Here is a 6,304-nt window from a genome sequence, read left to right as displayed (position 1 = left end):
ATGTGGCATTATCATTAGGCAAGACTTGTTTTTTTACATTTCACACGAGAATACAGTATTATCCTTTTTTGAACAAAATGCCCAGATTACTAAGGAAACTATCTTTGGGGGAAATGTTTAATAAACATATTTTAATAAATCCTCCAGTAGGAAATGGGAGAGTTCATTGCCTTTCCTTAGAAGAAGGCTGTGTGAGTACTTATCTGTCAGATTTATCTGTGCAGCTCACCAACATTTCCTCATTTTCGGAAACCTCAATATTTCCCCATCACGGTTCCCAAAATGACTTTAAAGTCTCAAAATTCTGTGTCTCCTTTGGCTTGCTTCTCTCTGGATTCCACACAGGCTTTATTAATGGTTCACTTCATATCATCGTTTCCGTATTCATAAATTTTCTGTAGCACATTCATCAATCCCTCCCTGGGATCTTTTTCAGTGTCTTAGGAGGAATTTTCTTTCTCTTTGCACTCTCTTTCAACCTGAGTCAGGTAGTCCCACTGCGTGTTTTCTGCTTTCTTTCTATATAAGGTAAGAACAGTATCTGTCTTAATTTTTTTTTTGACCTGCCTTCCGTGGAGATGGGTTTCAAGATTGTTCACAACCATGGAATAACTCTTCCCATTTAGATTCTTTGCCAAAAGATCAAATAACCTTGCTGTGAAATGCACCTGCATATTCTCAGTGGGGACTTGATGAACTCCTGTTAAGGTGATGTAGATTTTCATAAACTTACCTGACTGCTCCCATCTGTAATTATGGATTTTCACTGTATATCCCATTATAATGGGAGCAACGACAGCAGCTGGATTTTTCACTGTCAAGAAATTCTGTTTTTCTCTGTGATTTCTGCTGCATCTTGTTCTTGATTTTTTTTAATTAAAATTTTATTTATTTGACAGAGACACGGCGAGAGAGGGAACACAAGCAGGGGGAGTGGGAGAGGGAGAAGCAGGCTCCCCACTGAGCAGGGAGCCCAATGCAGGACTCGATCCCAGCACCCTGGGATCATGACCTGAGCCGAAGGCAGATGCTTAATGACTGAGCCACCCAGGCGCCCCTTATTCTTGATTTCTGTCTGGATCTTGGATTTCTCTGCATCACATACTCTTTTTTTCTAGTGGCTTTTTCCAGCAGCACCTTCACCTCCTCTAGATCTTTCTGTAGCTCTTGCAAAACTGGAACCCTGGTTGGGCTGGGTCAGGCAAGGCCCGAGCTGCAGACCGGCAGCTGCACCGGGGGAGAGAACAGGAAACACTGCTCCGAACGCACTCCTCCGGACACGGGCCCCCCTGCAGGAGTCACAGTGCCCACAGCTTGGGCACACACCCCACCCGGTGCGGGACCCAGCCCGCCTCTGCCTTTGGGAGCTTTAAGGTATTTAGGATATTTCTCTTCAACCCCAGTGCTCTGAGATGTCATGAAAGTATGCCTGAGTATGGATGGATCACTTTTCTTTCATTGTGCTGGACACTCAGTGGTCCTTTTAATTTGTAAATTCATGTGTGTGTTTGTGATTTCTCTTCCTCCTTCTATTTGCTGTGTTCTCTCTTTCTGGGAGAACACTTTACCAACTGTTTCCTAGCGTGGGCCATTTCTGCCCGTGTGTTGAGTTTTATTAGCTTTATTAGTTCTGGCCTCAGGATATGTTCCTGTCCTCTGCCAACATCTGCGAGGAGCTTACTGCAACCCCAGGTGCCCCAAACCTTGATCATCTTTTGGCACACAACTGTGCTGAATAAGTATTTATCTACTGCCACAATGAAACTAGTTAGGAGCCACTGCAAGACGGACTGAAATGGGACGAGCTGTAGGGTCGTCTCTGCTTTAGGTCTGCTGGACGGCCCTGCCTCCCCTCCTCCTCTCTCCGTTTCTTTTGTTGGCCTCTGTGGGTTCCTGACTCTGATTCCCATAGATGTCATAGCACTTTCAGTTGTGTCTTGATACCCCCTTCAGTGACCCATTCTCCAAAACCATCTGCCGCACAGTCCCCGATTTCTCTGTCTTGCTCCAGAGTCATGCATTTAACCATTGAGTTCTTCCGGCTCTAAAAATTCCCCAAATTAAGAACCACCTGAAGATAGTTTCCATTTATTGAGCTCAGGTAGATCTCACAATCTCTGTTTTTCGTACGAGGCAACTGAAGCTTGCTTGGGTGAAAGAGTGAGGCTTCCAATCCAGGTCAGCCTCTAGGGTTTCATGATTTTCAACCTTCCACGCTGCCTCTCGGTCCTCACAGTGTAATTGTAAGGATCAGATGAAGCAAGCAATGTTAGAATCTGCACAGACGTTGGTGACATGGATGGGCGTGCAAGTTCTCTCTAGAGTTTTCTCATCTGAAAAGGTGATTTCTGGAGCTAGAGTGATTAACAGAAAAGAATGAATCCCTGATGATAAGAATTAAGATGAGCTAGCGGATGAGGGGAAGGTGAGCGAGGTGGGCTGGGTATCTGGGGAAGGGAGGCCTTTTGGACCTCATCCAGGCGCTGCTTGGACAAGACGAGTTAGGTGACAATAGCAGAGCTTTCGTTGGCATTGCTGCTTCTACGGATGACAAAGCCAAGGACAGTGTGTTCCAGCTTCAGGGGAGAAGCAAGCTGTGTGATAGGAGGTAAATCTCTGCCTCGCAAAAGGTTGAGTAACATGCTTCTTTAAAAAGTTCACCAGTTGGCTAAATTTAGGGTGGTGAACACTATCAGGCCAAGAATATACTTTGGCTTTGGGCCCATGGCATTTTCATTTGACGGAATTGGATGCATTTTCATTTTCTCTAAGCTTTTCTCTTGACTCTTAGTACCTTTGTCTTTGGAGGCAGGAGACTGTGCTGATAGTTGGGTGGAGCCCTGTAGCTGTGACTAATGTCCCTGTTGATAATGACAGTTAATAATCACCCTGTTTTTTGGGGGGATACTTTTTTTTTTTGTGAGTGGTTGGGTGTGCACTGTGATGTTTTTGTATAATTTTGTTTCATCAATCATCAACCTAGAGGGCATTTCTTGACACTTCTCTGCTTTTCTTTCTCTTCTGGGTTCCCTTCTCTGATTGTTTTCTCCAAAGCTGTTTTCAAAGACAAGAAGATCTTTGGCAGCATGAGCCCTTTGCCAGCCACAGGTGATCGGTCTGAATGCCTGCTCACCACCTTATCGATTCGGCGCCACCACTCCCTGTCGCTGCCGCAACTTCAGGGGTGTCTAGCTTCCCAGCCAGCGTGTTGCTAATCAGGTTGGGAAAATAAACATCCAGACCTATCGAAGTTGAGAAGCCATGAGGCAGAGTGAATAAAGTATTGATTCCAGCGTCAGCAGGTCCAACTTCCAGGACCAAGTTTGCTATTTATTGGATGCATTCTTTGCTTCTCTGAGTATTGCTTCCTTATCTGTAAGATGACGATACCACTTTCCTTGTTAGCTTTTATTTGGGTTAAAAGAGATGTGTGTCGGTGCTCCGTGAGTGGTTGTTCCTGTCCCTCTCTTCTTAGAAGGAGCAGATGGCCTGGCCTTGTAGTGAGGCCCTCTGCCACTCTACATTCAGCAACACCAATCCCAGGCTCAGGGACAGAAGCGAATCCATCGTGACCTCTAGGGAGAACACCTAGTTTTCACACTTAGGGACTTCTTTCTTTTTTTTTTTTTAAAGATTTTATTTTTTATTTATTTGAGAGAGAGAGTGAGAGAGAGGGGGAGGGTCAGAGGGAGGAGCAGACTCCCCGCTGAGCAGGAAGCCCGATGCGGGACTCGATCCCGGGACTCCAGCATCATGACCTGAGCCGAAGGCAGTCGCTCAACCAACTGAGCCACCCAGGCGCCTGGGACTTCTTTCTTTTTACCAGGTTTATTGGTTTGTTCCTCAGTAGACCTGAGTAGTTTTTTTTAATACAATTATTAATCTGACTCAGATTTGTTCATTCATGCAACAGATGATTTATTAAGCACTTCTATAAGCTAGCACTATGTTAAGTGCTAGAGACGTAGTCTCTGTCCCCAAGGAACCCAGAGTTCAGTGGAGAGATGGACTAGTCAACCTATAACCACAGAGGAGCCAGCTAATGCTAGCAAAGTAGGTGAGGATGCACAGAGGAAGGGCATCTAAGCCAACCTCGGGGAGTTATTAAGGGCTTCCTGGAGAAGGGGACATTTATACTGAGATCTAGTGATTTGTAAGAATTGGCCAGGCAGGAATATGACAAGGGTGGAGTGGGTCTGAAGGATGGTGAAGGTGGAGACAGTCCTATCTATGCAGCATGGAATGGCCTGGGCCAGCCTTGGTTCTGTCTCCCTAGAAGCTCCTGAGAGACTACGAGGCCCAGATGTATTTCAGAGGGTTGTCAAGGATGACTGATGAGAATTGTTCTTTTGTGGAGCATTTTAAAAGAGAACTTTATTACTTTTCGGATGGTATTCTGAAATAGTCCCAGTGTGATATTTTTGTTGGTTAGTGGGTGGGTGTTTGTGTGCATTTATGTGTGGAGAGGTGCAAGGTGCAGGGGAGAGTCACTTCTCCCAAGTTTTATGGTATGATGTTAAATGTGTTTTCTTTGTAGGGGTTCATGCTTTAGGCCCAGGCAGTCTGAAGAACAGGCTGTGAGACCTTCACCCCAGTTGGCCCCGCTACCCATCCCCACCTGAGTTGCTCATGAAACTCATTGACTCTGAGTGAGATGCTCCTGCATTAGACAGGGTTTAGACTGGCTGATGGAGAGGAAGAGCACATAATACTAGCAACAGGGGCCATGGATCCCTGCCCAGACATGAGGGGCACAGAAGTGTGTGTGTGTGTGTGTGTGTGTAAAGCATGTGGGAGGCCAGGATACCTCCGAAGCTAAATGCCACTTTTCACCTTCCTTTTCCACTGTTTCTACCTTGCTCATCTGTTGCAGATGGGGAACCTGACCTGGATTAGCCAGCTAGGGTCACAGGGCTCAATAGTTTCAAGTCTGTCCTGGTTGGGTAGGAGGCTCTTCCATTGGAAACTTGCATCTGTGATTTCAGGGGATGAGGATCATCCCTTTTATCTTGTTCTCTGTCCTGCCTTCCCACCCCTGACCCCAGCTGCCTTTGAGTATAATACAAGGGAGTTCTCTTTGGTCCAGACAATCTAGTTCATTTTGCATGTGATGAAGCTGATGCATCATGAAGTGCAGTGATTTGTCCAAAGTCACAGAGTGAGCCGGTGTGAGGACTGGGTCACTAATTATAGCCCAATACTTTTCCCAGTAAATATCGACAGCTTGATCTGACTTTCCTACATACGGTCCCCAACACTGGTGTTAGAAGTGTGAGAGAGAATGAACATGTGCTAAACATTGTGCTAAGGGACTTATACATACTCATCTCATTGATTCACCATTCCAGGCCTTCCAGTAGGGTGTGGGCATGGGCAGCAAAGGAAGGAGCAGGGAAGCACGTTACCCACGGATGGAACCGGTATTTGGAACAAGGTCCAAAGCCCACGTTCTGTCTTCCAGGCAACTTGAGCCTAAGAACTGAAGGGCTTTGGATTAGGGTCAGGAGTCACTGCCTTTTGTCACTGACACTACGCAGAAGTTCAAACCTGGGTCTGACTCTACATCTTCACAGTTTCCCTCTACACTGAGGCCTTTGGGGCTTAGTCCCTCCAGAGATAACATTACCACAATCCTGATTGAGTTCAGTGTCTTCCCTAGCTCGCTTTTGGGAGCATTTTTTTTTTTTTTTCTCAGCCTTCTTGATTCTACCCAGATTTATTCTTGGCTTTTGGACCGGTTAAAGAATATTTGCTGACTATGGGAGGAATATGTTTAAAATGCGAACTTACTAATGTCAGAGATGGATCTGAAATTCTTTCAAGTAGCCTTTCATAATGCTTTGCTGGCTTCTTGATCTCTACTTGCCTTTGACTCTTGGAGAATTGGAATGTAGAATTTCAAGGGGCTAGGATGGAGTTCTAGCAATATTTGTTGTCTTCGATTTGAGTTATTTATGTCATATCTGGGGTGTCTTTGTGCATTTTGAGTTCAATGTGCTTGTCTGAGATGTGCCAGGATGTTCTCATATGGCTGCACACTGTCTCTGATTTTCCTGAAGCCATCACACGTTTCTTAAATTTGCTCCTTCTTCCCATTCAGTCTCAGCTGCCTCTCACCTTCATGACAGAATTTTGAGGAAGTCTCAAAGCTCAGCACCTTTCCTTCCTGGCACATAGAGCACAGGACCAGACGACTCCCCAAGGCCAGGCTCCCTCTGGAGGACGGCGTCCTGCAGGTGCGGAGCGTGCTTTCTTCCTGGCTTGTGCGCGGATGTCTCTGACATTCCCAGCCAACAGCTCTCTG

General features: G+C 45.9%; 1 pseudogene; it reads right to left on the bottom strand.

The window, feature by feature from the left end:
- Nucleotides 1-296: 296 nt before the first annotated feature.
- Nucleotides 297-1,170, bottom strand: LOC118525602 (calcyclin-binding protein-like; annotated as a pseudogene).
- Between the last annotated feature and the right edge of the window lie 5,134 nt (nt 1,171-6,304).

This window comes from Halichoerus grypus, chromosome 11 (genome assembly GCF_964656455.1).
Source record: "Halichoerus grypus chromosome 11, mHalGry1.hap1.1, whole genome shotgun sequence".
Classification (NCBI taxonomy): domain Eukaryota; kingdom Metazoa; phylum Chordata; class Mammalia; order Carnivora; family Phocidae; genus Halichoerus; species Halichoerus grypus.
Note: the sequence above shows the minus strand (reverse complement) of the source record. Positions and strands in the feature narration are given on the sequence as shown.